General features: G+C 41.7%; 1 long non-coding RNA gene across 1 annotated transcript in view; it reads right to left on the reverse strand.

The window, feature by feature from the left end:
* Positions 1-20,358, reverse strand: part of LOC142748785 (uncharacterized) — a 353,773-nt gene that overhangs the window by 186,797 nt on the left and 146,618 nt on the right. Inside the window, exon 4 of the long non-coding RNA XR_012882309.1 lies at positions 16,801-16,847. This is a non-coding gene — a long non-coding RNA (uncharacterized LOC142748785). The remainder of the gene's footprint in view (positions 1-16,800; positions 16,848-20,358) is intronic.

Raw genomic sequence — 20,358 nt, forward strand, 5'->3', positions numbered from 1 at the left:
GAAATAATACGCCACCTCCTTAAGTCCAAGTCTGGGGTATATGTGGGCACGGGCTGCATGCAGCGTATACAGATTACACTATATGAAAATCCAATACACTGGGATCTTAATTCTTTCGCTCAGTGTTTCACTTGTTGTGAGCCTTTCTCCTAGGTAACTGCCTGTGTAGGCAGATTATGATGTAACAGACATACCATGGGAAACGTATTTGGCTCGATAAACCTGGAATGTCATGAAGAATTTACAGTGGAAGGCTCGTGTCTCACATTTCCCCCACATTTTTAAAAAAATCTCCCCAATTTGGCCCCTACAGCGTTCATTTATACAATGGAGTCTGGAGGCTGAGCTCTCAGAAAGGATAAAGTACATTAAAATCCCTTAAAGCAACAGTAAACTGGACAAAATGATATCTATTCTGCATCTAGTCTGTTAAGTAGCATGACAGGAAGACGCCTTTTCTGTTCATAAGGTGATTTTATAATAGCAAGGGTGTTTAGTTTGACCTATAGGGGGTGCTGTAAGTCGTTTTCTGTTGAGGATAGTTTAAAGGGTCACCATCATTAAAAAATAAAAACACAACTTCTGATAGGTCATTGAACCATGGCAGGAATGGTGATTGGTGATCGTTGAGATTGATTGCTAGAACGGAGGCGCTCAGCTGAGTGTAGTGCCCCATGGCTCCCCCATCAGGTCTCCTCAGACAGCGGAGCAGACAGTATATGGCCCATACTCAGCTTTCTGGAGCCCTCTTGGTCTTACAACTATTGGGGGTAAGAGCATTTGTACCCCCACTGATCAAAACTGCTGACATGTCTCTATGACCTGCCAATGACCCTTTAAAGGGATAGTGAACCTAGATACAAATACTGTAAAAACAAAAACTAAAAAAAAACATTAAAAAAAACAACACGTATAATTGTCATGCAGAAATCTAGCGGAGAAAACAAGAGGCCGTCTTCTCTTAATCCTCTCCATTTCAGATAGGGGACCAACTGAGGGGTGTGGTTTGGCTAAAGAAGTGGATCATCCTATGTTTGGTCTCCCACGGCATATAGAACAAGGGGAGAAGGTTTCCTAGGCAGCAGTCTGCCTCCCAGCCAGAGTTTGGTCTAATCTGATTCCTAGCAGAAGTTTCCAAATTAATTGGGGTCTTTAAAGAGGCTCTGTCACCAGATTTTCAAACCCCTATCTCGTATTGCAGCAGATCGGCGCTGCAATGTAGATTACAGTAACGTTTTTTTTTTTTTCAAAAACGAGCATTTTTGGCCAAGTTATGAGCATTTTTATATTTATGCAAATGAGCCTTTCTTAAGTACAACTGGGCGTGTTTAACGTTATGTACAAGTGGGCGTGTATTGTGTGTGTACATCTGGGCGTTTTTACTTCTTTTACTAGCTGGACGTTCTGACGAATCAGCATCATCCACTTCTCTTCGTCAACACCCAGCTTCTGGCAGTGCACAGACACACAGCGTGTTCTCCAGAGATCACGCTGTGACGTCACTTCCTGCCCCAGGTCCTGCATCATGTCGGACGAGCGAGGACACATCGGCACCAGAGGCTACAGTTGATTCTGCAGCAGCATCGGAGTTTGCAGGTAAGTCGATGTAGCCTCTGTCGCCTGGTGCCGATGTGTCCTCGCTCGTCCGACACGATGCAGGACCTGGGGCAGGAAGTGACGTCACAGCGTGATCTCTGGAGAACACGCTGTGTGTCTGTGCACTGCCAGAAGCTGGGTGTTGACGAAGAGAAGTGGATGATGCTGATTCGTCAGCATCATACACTTCTATTCACAACGCCCAGCTAGTAAAACAAGTAAAAACGCCCCGATGTACACACACAATACAGGCCCAGTTGTACTTAAGAAAGGCTAATTTGCATAAATATAAAAATGCTCATAACTTGGCCAAAAATGCTCGTTTTTGAAGAAAAAAAAAACGTTACTGTTATCTACATTGCAGCGCCGATCTGCTGCAATAGGAGATAGGGGTTGCAAAATCTGGTGACAGAGCCTCTTTAAGTAACATAATTATATAATCATACTAGATGGAGTTAACGCAAAGCACAATTGATTACTTAATTTCTACAGTCTATATGCATCCAGCACTAGTGACATCATCAAATATGGCATCATGTGCCATCCTCAGTAGTAAGGTGGTGGGCACAAAAGTAGAAAAAAAAGTCGGGACATTTTAAGCCCTTCCATTCCACCCAGGAATACCCTCAAAATGGCCATTTTAATACAAATCAGCGTAAACGCTTCCCTTATACACCACAAATACGCAGCAACGTACAATACAGTACAGCACAGAAAAATGCTGCACGGATATACGGGCATGCTCATTCTTGTGCGGAAATCCCGATGATTTTCACTCTTTCAATGCATGGGGTGAAATCCGAGGTGAATCCACAGCACAATTCACGATGGAAAAATTGTGCCACATGTGGACTTAGCCTTCGTGGTCGCACATTGAAACATACAGTACAAACATGGCTGAGGAGGGTTTTTCCACATGGTACATCCTTATATATTTGACCGACCTCAATGGACGAGCTAGAAGGGTTTCAGTTGGCTTCTATAGCTGCATGCCTCCCGACATGGTTGTTTTTCATGGGATTGCCCCATGAAATGGGTCACAAAAGGGGTGGGATTTATGCAAATCTAGAGATGAGGGGTGGAGCTTACAGTCTTGTAAATGGGGTTTCAAACATTGGACTGGGTCAGTAGGTGGGCACCCGTTCTGAAATTATTATTGAAACGGACATCTTTCCACTCCAGTATCAGATCATGGCAAAAAAATTTGGGAAAAGACTAACTAGAGCGATTTGCCATTCAGGACGTTAAAAAAAAGCTGGGTGGCCATTATATAACGCTGGCCTATTGAGTTTCATCACTGGGCCATAAAATGTTTTTATCATGTCATATCATTTAAGGTCATTCGGAAACTTATTAACACACCTGCATTACCCAACACCCCAGCGGCCCACGTCCCGGAGATGAAATAAGATGAACTCTGCTCGCCCCCTATAAGTCATGACATTTCATATCCCCGCGCTGAATAGAGTGTTATGTTAATATGCTATATATTATATTACTGTATTGTTAATGTTAATCCCATTTAACAATGTACACGAACAGTAGTTAATAACAGCAGCGGGTTTCTAGAGAAACAATTTTTTGGACATACTTGAAACATTTTCTTAGACAGGCTTTTGTGGGCTGACGTGCGTTCAGATGAGGTCCCACTGACCTGAGCCGTGGGTGTGTTAAAAATGTTTTAAGTGAATCCAAAAAAATTGGGGTCACCTGCTACTCGGCGAGCAGCAACGTTCTCATTGTTTTTTGTTTTGTGAAGAATGATCCAGGATTGATGATAATAAATATTACTCTTGAAAGAAAGTTTTATAATTATACTCGGGCTATTTAAAATCCATTGTCATGCTATAATGCAAAGTCATTCATGTATACAATGCTCTGCGATTAATGGAGAACTACCAAAAACATTCTCTAAAGGTCCCTATTAAAGATATTAAAAACTTTCTTCATTATTTTAATCTTTACATAGATCTATTGTTTCACTGCCCTCATGAAAACACTTCCTGTCCTGTGTTCTGGCAACTTTGTATTGTCATACGGTAACCTTGGGGATTCATATCACAATTGAGATCAATGTCCACAATCTAACTACTTTTATTCAGGCCACTTAAGGGGGGCACATTGATGTGGCTCAAGATTTCAATCTACCCTATGTCCCTATGACAACACTTGAAGAGGACCTGTCACTAGTTCATAGAAGTTGAACCGGTTAACTGACTTAAATAGTGCTGTTTCCATGATTCCAGTTCTGTTTTTCTTTTTTTCCTGGACCCCCCCTTTCCAGAGATACAGCCCACTGTTGTGTTGGCTCCCCATAGGTTAATTTGCTGTAGCTAGCCAAGGGGGTGGAGCTAGCTTCCCTGCTTCTGATACTGACTAATCAGTGTAAAAGGCCATACTTACAAATGGACACAGCCAGGCCAGAAATGCTGATGAAAGGGCGAGCAGGTGCTTTAAATAATAATAGCCACTCCCACTAGTCTTGAGGGGAGTGGTGTGTGGTGCATGGGAGGTGTAGTAAGAAATAATAAATGAATAGTGTGTGTGCAAGTGTAATACTATAAGTGAAATATAGGGGGCAGTAATAAATGAAGTGCCTCAATAGAAACAAATGGATAATGGGGTGCAAGTGAGTGAAACATGGAGGGATAGTGTGTACGTCATGAGGCACAACGTGTATAGCCAGGTAGAAGCCTATTTGTGACGCCTTGATAATTCATAGAGCGGGCTACCCTGCCTGCTATGCCAAACAACAACACACTAAGAGCATGGTGTGTTGTTGTTTGGCATAGCAGGCAGGGTAGCCCGCTCTATGAATTATCAAGGCGTCACAAATAGGCTTCTACCTGGCTATACACGTTGTGCCTCATGACGTACACACTATCCCTCCATGTTTCACTCACTTGCACCCCATTATCCATTTGTTTCTATTGAGGCACTTCATTTATTACTGCCCCCTATATTTCACTTATAGTATTACACTTGCACACACACTATTCATTTATTATTTCTTACTACACCTCCCATGCACCACACACCACTCCCCTCAAGACTAGTGGGAGTGGCTATTATTATTTAAAGCACCTGCTCGCCCTTTCATCAGCATTTCTGGCCTGGCTGTGTCCATTTGTAAGTATGGCCTTTTTCGGTGTTTTTGTATGTGTCCCTGTGTTTTTATCGGTTCTGACTAATCAGTGTGAGGCAGCTTAAGGCCTCATTCACACGACCGTAGCCATGTGCACGGCCGTGATTTTCGGGTCGGCCGGCCACGGAGTGACAGCCGCGAGCTACCCGCAAATCGCGGGCTGTGCACATGGCCGCGGCCATTATTTTCAATGAGCCCGGACCGCAGAACACGGCCGTAATAAGGCATGCCCGTTCTTTCTGCGGTCCGGGCTCCGGGGCCATGCACCGACTGTGGAAACCACGGTCGTGTGCATGGCCCCATAGCAATGAATGGGGCCGCAATTCTCCCATGCACACGAACGTGCTTTTGCGGCCGCAATTCTCCCGAAAATCCACAAGAGAATTGCGGCTGTCACTCCGTTGCCGGCCGACCCGAAAATCACAGTCGTGCGCATGAGGCCTAAGGGTAGTTTAAGCCCTGTTGGCTAACTACAGCAAATTAGCATAGAGGGAGCCAACACAACAGTGGCCATATCTCTGGAATGGTGGGGGGGGGGGGGTTCCAGGAAAAAAAATACCTGGTGACAGGTCCGCTTTAACTGTGAAAGCAGTTTAACCCCCTTTTCTTGTGATGAGTAAGAAAAATATTTCAAAGGGCTTGTCTCATGAATATAACCCCTTTGTAAATAGAAACGGTCCGGCGATCATTCGATCGATGGCTTCTCTAACCTCTGGGGATCAGCTACTATCGTCAGGAGAAGCCACGTCTGGCAATATAGTATTAGATTACCAGCCATTCAAATTAATTGAAATGATGCAATGTATGTGGGCATTTCTCTGCTCTGGCTCATAAAGGGGGTCCTGAATGGGGAGACCCCCCTCTATTATGACATATGCCCTAATAGGGCGTATGTAAAGGTGTTGTCATCATGGGTTAACCCCTTTAAGTTTAAATTAGTTGAATGCTAGCGATCACAATCTAAGCTGAATAGGGTTTTGTTACATTTTAATCAGCGCAATCGGTCCTTTAAATGACAGGAAGTGTTGTAACGGGGACACTAGTCAACTTCAATCATTGATATCTCAAAAACTTTTCCACATCTTTACAGCACAAGACTACTTTTGCTGAGGTTTGCCACGCAATATTTCAACCAGTTGACCCTCAGCATCTGACAACAAACTTTCTTTATGCCACACACCACCAATGCTAAGAAAGTGACTCTTGTTATGGGACGCAGAGGAGCAACCGTAAAAAAAATAATTCATGGTAAAAGTGGAGCCGCGTTTTATCTTGCAGTAACGGAGGTCGTCTATTATAGTTTCTGGTAGTTTCCTTTAAATACACGCAAACTTTTCAAGTAAGTTGAACTTTTGTATCTAAAGTCCAGAGGAGCAAGTGTTATTCCCCCTGTCCTAAGAGCAGCAGGTGTAGGTAACCCATGATCATCGGATCAACAGACACTGGAGGGACCTATTACTGATTAAGCCAGTCAGCTGGGTGCCGGCCTCTGTCCTTGCCCAGGGTATCAACATCACAGGCATGCCGCCTTTCTTAAAAGTACAGTAGCTATCTTAACGTCCGGGCTTATCACTCCCAGCGGCAATAACTGAACTATTCAAAGCAGCAAGGACAGAGTAGAAGCAGAATAGAGATAATGAGACTATAGACATCACAAGAACAGAGCGGGGACATTTGGAGGAGACACCTATAGACGCACAGAGTGGCAACATTAGTCATCTTCTTATCGCTCGTGGGCACCGCGGTGTGTTGTTTTATGCACTTAGTGATGGGGAAGTTGGTTATTAACTGGCAAAAAACAAATGAGTCATATGTTCCTTAAAGTGCACACATTGCCGACACATGGAGGCAGCCATGTTTTTTATTTTATAAGAGGTGCATGGAAAGGAATTGGTGATGTCACTATCACAAAAGCAAGTGAGTGACGTCACCGACTGGTAGTGAACTGGCAGAATTGGTTATTATGGCTGGCATTAGCTGATGTCGTAGGATCGTGACTGCCAGGTTAAGGAGGTTGGTTTCACATTTTAAGATCCCCACATATACACACTTACTATATGGTGACCAATATGAAAAATGGGGAGGGGGCATATGACTTTTAGTGCAATAAGGCACCACACAGAGGAATATAGTGCTGCTGTGTCCCAACTTAAAGGGAAATTCTAGTGCAAATCTTCGTTTCTTTGTTTTAATCATGATATCTGATGTCACTTCTGTCTCTTGTAGGTTTCTAAATGATAAAATATTAGGCAAGATGAGCCTGAGCAGTCCTATGTATTCTGTTCTCGTCATTGAATCTTTAGGTTGCTTCCGATTTTCTGTAGGTGATGTAAGGTGTAATGCCCGTGGTCGCTGACCGCCAGCATTTCCTACTTACCGGCAGCCACAACCGCAGGACTCTGAAACCTGGCCGGCGTCTCCTTCCTCTAAGACGCTGGCACACACTGCTCTCTCCTTCTGCTGATGCCTGTAGGGTGTGCGATTGTCCGCAGTCTTAAAGGGCCAGTGCGCGCACCAGGAACTTTGTCCCTGACCAATCCCTGTGCAACCAGGATTTTAAAAGGAACTCTGCCCACTTCCTCATTGCCTGAGCAATGTTGTATCTAACCCTGTGTTGGTCTGCAAAGGTTCCCAAGCGTTATCCTGTATCCCGCATCTTGTATCCGATATCCAGTGTACGTGTTCGGTGTCAAGTCTGGTGTCCGTGCCAAGTCCAGTGTCCGTGACTACTTCAGTATCTGTGTCCGGCGTCCGTGCCAAGTCCTGTGTTCGTGACGACTTCAGTATCTGTGTCCTGTAACCGAGACGACTTCAGTATCCGTGTCCTGTATCCGAGACAAGTCCTGTTGTCCAGCACAAGCCAGCTTCTGATTATCCGGCACAAGTCATCTACCCATGTACTCATGTTCTAGAAACTATTATTGACTCTCGTTTGACCAGCTGCTACTGCTACGGCGGAGCAGCCTAGTGGGTCCACATACCCCACAGCCGTGACATAAGGCTATTTCCAGCCAATCCCTGCAGTAAACTGGCATTTGTAAACTGTCTGTGACATGCATGCTGCTGAACAGGGCACAGCTGCAGCCTCTCCTGTGTTTTAGACTTCCATATTTGGCTCTCCAGCATCCTGCTCACAATTTAGTTTCCTATATTTGTGGATAATAACTCTCACTGTGGTTCGTTGAGTCCCAGAGCCTTATCAATGACTTTGTAACCCTTGTAAGACTGGTAAGATTTCAATGACTTTGTCATCTGCATTTGAACTTTTTTAGGATGTGGCAACTTTTGCTGCTTTTTGAGACCTTTTCGTATGCTTCACATTGCCGGACAGGTTCCTCGCTCATCCGACGCGATCAAGTTCCTGTGGGAGGAAGTGAGTGACGTCACAGCGTGATCTCGCGAGGACACGCTGTGTGTCTGTGCACTGCCAGAAGCTGGGTGGTAACGAAGAGAAGTGGATGATGCTGATTCGTCAGCATCATACACTTCTATTCACAACGCCCAGCTAGTAAAACAAGTAAAAACGGCCAGATGTACACACACAATACACGCCCACTTGGACATAACTTTAAACACGCCCTGTTGTACTTAAAGAGGCTCTGTCACCAGATTTTGCAACCCCTATCTGCTATTGCAGCAGATAGGCGCTGCAATGTAGATTACAGTAACGTTTTTATTTTTTAAAAACAAGCATTTTTGGCCAAGTTATGACCATTTTCGTATTTATGCAAATGAGGCTTGCAAAAGTACAACTGGGCGTGTTGAAAAGTAAAAGTCCAACTGGGCGTGTATTATGTGCGTACATCGGGGCGTGTTTACTACTTTTACTAGCTGGGCGTTGTGTATAGAAGTGTCATCCACTTCTCTTCACAACGCCCAGCTTCTGGCAGTGCAGATCTGTGACGTCACTCACAGGTCCTGCATCGTGTCGGCACCAGAGGCTACAGATGATTCTGCAGCAGCATCGGCGTTTGCAGGTAAGTCGATGTAGCTACTTACCTGCAAATGCTGATGCTGCTGCAGAATCAAGTGTAGCCTCTGGTGCCGACACGATGCAGGACCTGTGAGTGACGTCACAGTGCTGCACTGCCAGAAGCTGGGCGTTGTGAAGAGAAGTGGATGATACTTCTCGTCAGAACGCCCAGCTAGTAAAAGTAGTAAACACACCCCGATGTACGCACATAATACACGCCCAGTTGTACTTTTACTTTTCAACACGCCCAGTTGTACTTTTGCAAGCCTCATTTGCATAAATACGAAAATGGTCATAACTTGGCCAAAAATGCTCGTTTTTTAAAAATAAAAAAGTTACTGTAATCTACATTGCAGCGCCTATCTGCTGCATTAGCAGATAGGGGCTGCAAAATCTGGTGACAGAGCCTCTTTAAGAAAGGCTCATTTGCATAAATATAAAAATGGTCATAACTTGGCCAAAAATGCTTGTTTTTAAAAATAAAAAAAAACGTTACGGTTATCTACATTGCAGCGCCGATCTGCTGCAATACGAGATAGGGGTTTGAAAAACTGGTGACAGAGCCTCTTTAAGTGATGTTTATATTCAACAGGTCTGGCAGTAATCATGCCTTGGTATGGCTAGTGAAATTGAACTTGAATTTGTTTAACTGGTTGATTTACTAGCTAAGGGGGCAATTACTTTTTCACATAGGGTCAGGTAGGGCTGAACAGCATTTTTTCTTCAATAAATAAAATGATGATATGAGAACAGCATTTTGTGTTTACTTGAGTTATCTTTGTCGAATATTAAAAGTAGTTTGATGATCTGTAAATATGCAAAAAAAGAAGAGATTGGGATGGGGCGAAAAACTTTTTCGCAGCACTGTATGAACCGTGCATATGTGCACTCTGATTTGTTATTGAGTTCAATGTATGAACAGTATGCAGTAAGCTCCTAAGCTCCCTCTGGTGGTGGCTGCAGGTAGTCAAAATTTTATCATTTTACTTTATGTCTATGCAAGGGATTTGGAGAGCTGTATAAAAAAGAAAACGGAACTCCGACCCCTATAAAGATATATTATGAAATTATTAATCGCAGAATTGTTAGATTACAAAAAAATAAGTCAGTCACATGTCCCCTCCCTCGAGAAGGCTCCTCCCTGCTAAGATGTCACCTACTTGATGCCTTCTGTACTGGGTTATTATACTGTACTATTATAATGATAAGAAGGGAAGACTTTAAAGAGAGATTAAATTATGTGATTTCCAAAGTACTGCCGAGACACGCAGATCACTTCTTTAGATTTAAGTCCTGGTGTATACACTATATGTCATAGTGAACCAGTAATTCGCACTCAAGGAAACATTCACACTGTAATGTATATTGTCACTTCTGACAGCTTCTGGATGTGCAATAAGTTAAATCTAATGTAGTTACTGCATCAGCAAAAAGGAATGGCGATATACCCAGCTGAAAATCCCATGTACTCGTGTTCTACTTTCCTATGTCAATCTAGACAGCAAACCCTTCAACTCATTGCCCTGATCCTGTACATTGCTGCTATGGATAGGTTTATTTTTGTAGATATTAAAGGGGACCATGAACATAAAATCAATAATATTCTGTGTATTCAGCTTATTAAAAATTGAACATATCTGGTCAGGTATGAAAATTATTCTACCTGTTTAGGTTCATATTCTTGCCTAAGGGGGGCAGTATTATAGACGCTAGCTTGTTACCCATAGGAGCAGTATTAAACAAGTTAGACTAATGTTCGTAGGCAACAGTATTTTAATAGTTCTATTCTATTCTTGCTCAAAGGGGGTAATATTATAACAGTTTTATTCTTCTCCATACGGGCGATATTATATAGTTAAATTCTTGTACATAGGAGTCAGTAATATAGTAGTTATATTATTCTCCCTAGGTGGCAGTATTATAGTAGTTATATTCTTGTATATAGGGGCAGTATTATAGTAGTTATATTCTTGTATATAGGGGCAGTATTAAAGTAGTTATATACTTGTATACAAGGGGCAGTATTATAGTAGTTATATTCTTGTATATAGGGGGCAGTATTAAAGTAGTTATATTCTTGTATATAGGGGGCAGTATTATAGTAGTTATATTCTTGTATATAGGGGCAGTATTATAGTAGCTATATTCTTGTATATAGGGGGCAGTATTATAGTAGTTATATTCTTGTATATAGGGGGCAGTATTAAAGTAGTTATATACTTGTATACAAGGGGCAGTATTATAGTAGTTATATTCTTGTATACAGGGGGCAGTATTATAGTAGTTATATTCTTGTATATAGGGGGCAGTATTATAGTAGTTATATTCTTGTACAAAGTGGGCAGTATTATAGTAGTTATATTCTTGTACATAGGGGGCAGTATTATAGTAGTTATATACTTTTACATAGGGGGCAGTATTTTATAGTTCAATTCTTGTACATAAGAGTCAGTAATATAGTAGTTATATTATTCTCCCTAGGTGGCAGTATTATAGTAGTTATATTCTTGTATACATAGGGGGCAGTATTATAGTAGTTATATTCTTGTATATAAGAGCAGTATTATAGTAGTTAAATTCCTGTACATAGGGGGCAGTATTATAGTAGTTATATTCTTCTCCATAGGAGGCAGTATTATAGTAGCTATATTCTTGTATATAAAGGGCAGTATTATAGTAGTTATATTCTTGTATATAGGGGCAGTATTATAGTAGTTATATTCTTGTATATAGGGGCAGTATTATAGTAGTTATATTCTTGTATATAGGGGCAGTATTATAGTAGTTATATTCTTGTATATAGGAGGCAGTATTATAGTGGTTATATTCTTGTATATAGAAAGCAGTATTATAGTAGTTATATTCTTGTAGATAGGATGCAGTATTATAGTAGTTATATTCTTGTATATAGGAGCAGTATTATAGTACTTATATTCTTATATATAGGAGCAATATTATAGTAGTTATATACTTGTATATAGGGGTAGTATTATAGTAGGTATATTATTGTATATGGGCAGTATTATAGTAATTATATTCTTGTATATAGGGGGCAGTATTATAGTAGTTATATTCTTGCACATAGGGGGCAGTATTATAGTAGTAATATAATTGTACATAAGAGGCAATATTATAGTACCTCTATTTTTGCCTATAGTTGACAACATTATAGTAGCTAGATTCATGCCTGTACAAGGCAATATTATAGTAGGAAGCTTCTTGTTTTTAAAGGATGGTATTATAGTAGCTAGATTCTTGCCTATAGGAGACAGTATTATAGTACATAGCTCCTTGCTCATAGGGGTAGTATTATAGTAGCTAGATTCTTGCCCATAGGGGGGTAGTATTATAGTAGGTGCAGTTACTATATTGTATTTAGTTTGAAATTCGACAGCCACTATAAGTGTAATAACCACGGGTTGTGGACCCACTGTGCTACTCAACCTGTTTGAATTTGGGCCACCTCTAAAGGGCATTGTCTAAGTAACCTCTACGGTATACACCCTTTAACCCCCGTACGGGCATTAGGACCACTGCGGGGAGACTACTAGGTTGCTAACTCCTGAAGTGGCCCGGTGTGAGTAGAAGCCCAATGGACCAGGAGGCAACGGTGAAGTACATTGTGGGTTCAGGCACAGGCAGACGATACTGTAGGTGGCAAGTATAGGTCAGAGGTTACAGTTCGTAGCAAGTAGCGGTTCTCAGGCTTGCAAAATTATACAGGTTGCCAACAGGTAGTAGGCCATGGAGTCGTATCGTAGTAGCGGGATACAGTGTGGTGGCAGGTAGAAGGATACAGACTGGTAGCAGCTAGAGGATACAGACTGGTAGCAGGTATTGGAAAAAAGACTGGTAGCAGAATACAGACTGGAAGCAGGTAGCGGGATACAGACTGGAAGCAGGTAGCGGCATACAGACTGGAAGCAGGTAGCGGGATACAGACTGGAAGCAGGTAGCGGGATACAGGCTGGTAGCAGGTAGCGGGATACAGGCTGGTAGCAGGATACAGATTGGTAGAGGGTAGCAGTTTACGAGTGGAACCTTCAGAGGAACAAACTGAAATTGCGCCAAAGTTACTTATGCATCAGGTGACCAGTGAGGCTGCTTTAAGTAGGCACTGGGCATCTGGGATTGCTTGGGGTAGATTGTGAATGCGAGCGCTGGCCCTTTAAGATACGGAGGGAGCGCCATCAGGAGCGGCACCCGCCACCGACGTTACAGTAATCATGCAATGGGCTAATAGCAGTTATTTCCATTTCCCTACTTCCATTGAGAGGTCATAGAAGTGCATTACTCAGCAGGAGGGAACAATAAACACAGCATCCCTAAAGTACTTAAAGGAACAGTGTCATCACAATTTTTTTTTTCATATGTTAAAGATGTTAGTGCTTTATTAAAAACGTTTATATTTATTTGTGTGTTTGTGTTTTACTTTTTCTTATTTTTACACTTTTTCTTCCCTATGGGGGCTGCCATTTTATGTTCCATTTCTGTATGTGTCGATTAACGACACATACAGACATGGAATACGGCAGCCACAGTCCCATAGGGACTGCGAACGACTCCCGTCCCATCCACTTCTGTGTACGCCGTCTGTGTGGGAACTGCGCATGCGCCGCTCCCACACAGTCCAATTTGAAATTGGCGCCGTCCGGCGCCATTTTACTGTGGATCGGAAGTCGCGGCCGGACAGTAAGATTACTACTTCCGGTCGCGGCTTCCGGACTTGTGCACTTGGACCAGCGGCAGCAGACGGAGCGGACGGGCCGGAGGGAGCCGCGGCGGCAGGAGCAGGTAAGAGATTTCAATGTATGTTCGTGTTTGTGTACGTTTACTACTGTATGTAAACCTACTACACTGTGTGTTAGCTCAAAAAATGGCGACACACAGTGTAGGAGGTTAGACCGTTCAAACCCCTCGTTTATCCCGGCACTAGCCAGGATAAAGGAGGGGGGATGCTGAGAACTCACTAGAGCGAGGGCTTTTACCCAATTTTGCAATGCTGCAATTTTGGGAATAGCTCCATCTAGTGACCAGCAATGGGAAATATTATAAATTAGAATATAATTTATAATATTTCCTGACTCGTGAAAAAAATAAAAAAAATTTGAACAATGTTTAATCACCTACACACTAAATGTTTAATTAAAAAAAACAAAACATGTTTTTCTGGCAACACATTCCCTTTAAGAGCTGTGTTCCATCATGACGCATTCAGAATGATAAATAAACAAGTTTATAGCAGAAACTATTTACTTTCTCTTTAATTGCACCACAGTGTGGTTTCTAAATGCAGGTTGTGAATGAAGCAGCTCTCTCTGCCTTTATCCCAGCAGGAATTCCCAGCACAATCAATCAGCAGCTGAATGAAATCACGCCAATCAGCTGCACATGTACGAAGGATGCAGCATTATCTAACATTGATATGCGGGACAACTTAAAACAGTTATGGGTAGTCCCCTTGCTACCGTAACATGGCAGAACCTTGAGCAGTTGATATTTTGTGCGAAAATAGAGTCACCATCCAGAGCATCTCAATTTTCTCCCATCTTTTCAAGGGTTTCCACCAAATACAATAGCTTCATATTATTCCAATTAATTGAATATATGTAATATTTGGTTACTGCTTATTTACAGCTTATATAAAATGGAAGCCTTACTGAGATAGGAAATGACGGGCACTACAGCACAGGGTCATACTGTATGGTGGAGAGGATGATGAGCGTAATTTAACTGTTTGATGCCCTCTGTCTCTATTAAATAATTTTCCTATGAGAAGTGCAATCCTGCTGAGATTTAAGCAATGACTCCATGTATTCGCGGGTCTATTTATAGTATCAAGTGGAAACCATTTGGCACAAGTTTCAAAATGATTCATGCAGGAAGTCATAAAAAAAAGCTAACATGCTTAATTTTCAAGTCATTTCCCCTGTAAGACAATGGGAGTTTAGAGATTGATACACAATAATAGCATTTAACGCTAAACAAAACGGGGAGGGGCGCCAGGAACAACTTCCACGTTTTCTCCGCGGCTGCAGATCCTACTCTGTACAGCTGTTTTTATGTATACAAAACTGTACAAATGGAAAGAAATGTCATTAACCCTGTACGTGCATGGGATTCTCATTTTTACACAAGGAAAACAAGGGCATACATACTGTAGGGGCAGATCCCAATACTAGTTTTTGCCATCGCCTTTGCAATAAGGTGGCAAGACCCTGTGCAGGACTCCTCATTTTAGGGGAACTTTTTAGTAAGCAAATGGGTGGGAAATTGGCCCAAAGGTCTTGGAAAAAGCGTGGAGAGGTAAATAAACAGCAGGGCTTCCTACTCCTGAGTAGCCCAGTTTGCTATAGGGCCCCTCTGAAGGGAAACAAAGGTATTCTTAAGCTTGAACCGTGTTCCTTTTTAATTCATTCTAAGTCAATCCTATCGATGGGTTTCCTTTTTAATGAAAAATACAGGAACAATTATTGGAATCAATTTTGGCAATGTGCATCAGGATTCTGAATTATAGGACAATAGGGGGAATTTATGAACACCTTCACAGCAGGTTTCCGGCGTAAAAAAGTCGCAAGTTACGGAGCACAATAATGTTCACCTTTTTGACAGTTTCCCCCGCTCTCAAACCTTTTATAAAAGTGGGTGGGGCTTAGTTAAATGGGATGGGGTGACCAGCAGTCCGTCAAATTTACTTTAATTTATGCCAAAAATGAGCGGAAATGATAGCGGAAATCACTTTGTGGCGCACGAACAGCACAAGATGCGCCTCTCCAGCGGGATTCACACTGAGACTGGCATATCTAAGGCCAATCTTAGTAATTCTATCCCAATAAGTATCAAATATTTCCAGAATGCTAGCACCAAGACAGATGAGGGACTACTAGACACCAATAGAAACATCCTTGAAAGTAGTCTTCAAGATCGAGGTCTGCATATTCCAAGCCCAAACCATATATATTATTTAATATCCAAGACATGGGGCTTCAGATGTACAACAGAAGTGAAACAAGTTTAAAAACATCTCTTGCCCCATATGTCATCTAATCTTCATGCAGTGTCCTCTGCAACTCCAAAAGTAGTGGAGGACTCACCAAAGAGGCAGGGAAAGTGACTGCTATGGTGCCCTTAGAGGCTGCTTGCAACACTGTCATAGTAGCTACCTGCAGCCGCCACTAGGGGGAGCTCACTGCATACAGATTTACACAATTGGGTTGATTATTAGCTGTATACATCCATATACAGTTAGCTCCTCCTAGTGGTGGCTGCATGCACCCAGAAATATATAATTTATCGTCAGAAAAACAAAAGTGCTCACTCTGATGTTGCCCATCACAAGCCCGCCCAAAAAGGAAAATGGCCTATGACCCTCCGAACCAGAAGGCCCTGCAAGAGACAGGAACCAGTTCCCCTCCCGAAGCTTAGGGTGAACCAGTTTGTGCTGCAGGATTTGCATAGGATGCCGCCCACACATCGACTGGAGCTAAGAAAAAAAATCTAGAATTCATTAGTAAGAGCTCGGTGAGAGGGGGGGGGTGAGGAACCGGATGGCCACCGCGGACTTTGGGGAAAAGGCAATTATTGGCTGCTAAAAATTCTTGAAGGAGATTAATTTGAATTGTTTGTCTTTTTGATATTAATCATAACTCTCAAGAGTCCCTTTTTTTGGGGGACTGTAACGCAAATTGTAGTGCAATAAGTTAGGGCTCATGCAGAATGTAGGAAAATGTATGCAAAATAAAGGTGGTGCTTAAAATAGGATTTAAATGTTGGGAGGTATGTCATTTTAATAATCACTCCTGGATGGATAAGTAGGACCTGTGATAAGTGCTTCCAAAACCAGTTTTTGTGGAAACCTGGGGTTTCATTAGAACCTGTTAAGGGGTTTCCTGGAAGACAGAAGTGAGAAGAGAGGTCACCTTTACAGTCGAGATGACGTAGTTATAGGGGTTATTTTTGTCAGGGGTTCCTCCATGGTAAAAAGGTTCGAGAATACTGCCCGTAATAAAGCCTCAGTGATCTTGTAATATGATGTAAAGCAATATTAAAACATAATAATATTCATTTAAATATTCCAATAACATACCATCGACGGGTGATGAGCACTTTGATATGTTCTAATTTGTCAAACATCTGGAATATATGAAATTATGAACATTGTTAAAAAAAAGTACAACACCAAGTACAAAAGTGATTAAAAAGGCAACATATGTTGTATACATCATCATCTTAGTAACACCAACATATTAGAGTATTGTTCTACAAAGATAGCTTAAAAAAAAACTAAAATGGCTAACAAAAATAACAATTACACAAAAACATTTTAAAAATCATGTATGATTGATACAGTAAGAGACCTTTACATAAAGTCCAGCCTGTGTGTAAACATACAGAAGAAGGGGCTCCTTCCCAGTGCTGGCTTATACCACTACACTTCATATCTCTAGTGAGAAGGTCTTGACACTTGTTCACCTGTTCCATCCAGGAGATTGGACTCGCATGTCCCCAAGGACTGGTTGCCTCCTGGCTTGTATTTTAATGTGGAAAGGGGAATCCCTGGATAGTTTCACACTAGTGTGTGGAATGGAAATGGAGCAAACATGATCTGCTCCCCGGCCAATGTACTTTTATAGTACTAGAGAACACATAGGCATTGCGTGGGAATTAGTTCGGCCCACATTCTACCGTTTTTGGCTTGAGTCTTTTAGTAAAATGCCAATACTATTTTTTAAAGCGGATCAGACATCTGAATATGGGGCAACATAGTATGGGGACAGATTTGTTCTACTATTAGTCCAAAGGCACAAAAAAATATTGTGCCCTTTGGCTAATAGGAGCCATCAAAGACTACGCTGGACTCCTAGTTCACATGAATTCACATAGAACTAGAAGTAAATTCATGGGGGGAGCAGTCTCCCGGTCTCCCACCAGTGGCTGACAGTTGCCCTTTTGCCATCATTCACTGGTGCGGGGGGAGTGCTCTTCTCATGAATAACCATGAGTCCACTGTATTATTTATTAGCTCTATTAGCCAAACGGCACAATATTTTTTTGGGTCATTTGGACTAATAGTAGAGCAGACCTGTCCCCATACAGGTCGGCTTAAATAGAGCACCATATTTAGGTGACAGATACACTTTAATCCTTTTTAATAATACACGTTGATATTAAACAAGAAACATCTAAAAAGGGCATTTATTTATTTTTCATAGTTATTTTTACATTTCAAAGAAATTCTCAAAAAATAACTCATTTCATTTGAAGTTTTCTCAAAAATAATCTCGGTTTATTTATATTTCTAGTTTGTCATAAGGAACCCTTCTGGTCATACCATGAAGAAGAAAGTTTACTTATAGTATATAAAGGTTACCCCTTAAATAAACCAAATAGAGACTGTTGCTAGGGAAACTTTACTGCTCTATGATTAAGTTAATGTTTATTGGTTTTGTGGTAGTACTTCTAAGAAAAATATATATTAACAGCACCTATTGTGCAAAAGTGGAAGGAAGTTTTAAATGGTTATGTTTTATTTACGGGATGGACAGTGATACAATGTATCTTTTATATAATGGTCAATTAAAGAGCACATTGTAACTGAAACAAATCAAAAACTTTTACGGACCACCATGATGTGAACTTTTTCTGCAATGTATGCTACAATAGCTCTTCTGTGGGATCGGACCAGACGGGCCAGCCAACGCTCCTAATGCACATCAAGGAGCCTCAGGCGCCCCTGATCCAGTTGCCAATTGTCCTATTTTGGACCACTTTTGGAAGATATTAACCATTGCATCCCGGGAACACCCCACAAGACCTGCTGCTTTAGAGATGTTCTGACCATCCGACTGTCGGCTAGCTATCACTATTTGGCCCTTGCTAAAATCGCTCAGATCCTTACGCTCGTTGATTTTTCTTACTTCCAGGTCATCAACTTCAAGAACTGACTTACTACCTAATATATTCCTCCCTTTGACCGGCACCATTGTAACCAGATAATCAATGTTATTCACTTCACCTGTCAGTGGTAAGGGTTATGGTTGAACGGTGTATATCAATGGTGGTTTGTTCAGCCTTCTTCTGTATAAACATGACACATTTGGAATTCAAGGGTTGTCTGGTTAAAAGAACACCAACATTTTTAAAACTCCTATTAAGGAATTCTGAGTAAGTAGAGTCCCCCTACTCCTCATCCATTAACTAGAGCAGAGAGCCGCTACAAAGAGTGTAGCTCAGTTTGGAGGATCGGATGCGTCTGTGCATTACATGGATGGCCCATTGATTTCAACAGGCTCTGTGTAATGCTTCTTTTCCCCTGAGGTGGAGCTGCAGGGGATTTGAGCACTTGCTGTTCAGTTTCCCTACAGTTTTCAGCTGATCGCTGGGGTTCTCCGCATCTGGACAACTAGCAATAGTAGACAACCCTTTTAAATGTAGTCAATATCTATATCTCTGTAAATGATTTGTATTATATAAATCTAATCTAGATCTCAAAGCTTTTTCAGCATCCACAAGCTAGATATAGAATGAATTTCAATGTGAGAGATTACAGTAAATTTGAATTACTTTTGGTTCTAGGGCAAGTTGTAACTTAACAATGCACAGATTAGTACCCATATGCAATGACTACACCCAGCTTTTATTTCTCAATATATGCCATTTAACATGCGGAATATTCCATGCCAAAAAATTTAAACAAACTGAGAAATGGGCATAGCCAAGGAAAGTGTTGCCTCAGACTGGTCAAACCTATTTTCATGTTGTATGTATTGTCTCGTAAGCATGAACACAAAAAAATCCATTAACATTCAGCCCTAAAGTAAAGGTTCTCAAACTGGGTTTCTGGGACATGGTCCTCATCTTGGTAATATTGGACAAGGAACCCCTCCGTGAGATGTTGCAATGGAAGTACACTATGTCAATGCATCTCCATGCCAACTTCTTTGTAGAGCAACGACCCGCTTCTAACAACAGAGGACAAACATGGTGCCAGAAAGGAGACACGGAGATAAACCAGTGCTTCCAGAGCAAGGTCTCAGGCAGGAGATTCCCGATACGACAATCAACCAGGGGCCTCAACAGGAGGAGCAAGGAGGGACCTAGTCAATTACATTGTCAAGATTGGTTGGATACATCTATTTAAGAAAATCTGGTTCGAAAGATGAATTATTGAAGATGTACCTCATATGGGCTCAATATTGGGTATGACAATTGGTTAACATTTGTTCCTTACAGAATTAGGGCCATAAGATTGAATCAATCCAGCGCAACAGACCATTTTGCATGTTTTCCTGATGGTTAGGTTGGTCTTCTCAATGTTCAGGTTGGTCTTCACAATGTTCAGGTTGGTTTTCTCCATCTGTTTAATCCCATACTCCAAAAACATACATCTCATACGGCATCGGTTGCTAGGTCTTTAGTATGGGTGTTTTTATGGGACTTTGGTATTACTATTCTAATAAAGTTTATATTTTGATTTAGTATATTGAACTAGTGTACATAGAGTAAAAGGGATACCATAGGAAAACGCAACGAGGTCTCTCTTCTGGTTCATGCCACCACACCCAATGTTTCTGGGACAGATTAGCCCAATAGCTATTGCCCTATCCGCACTCACTTTCCACTCCTCTCATCTTTTGTAAGAGAG

Source organism: Rhinoderma darwinii, chromosome 3, assembly GCF_050947455.1.
Source record: "Rhinoderma darwinii isolate aRhiDar2 chromosome 3, aRhiDar2.hap1, whole genome shotgun sequence".
Classification (NCBI taxonomy): Eukaryota; Metazoa; Chordata; class Amphibia; order Anura; family Rhinodermatidae; genus Rhinoderma; species Rhinoderma darwinii.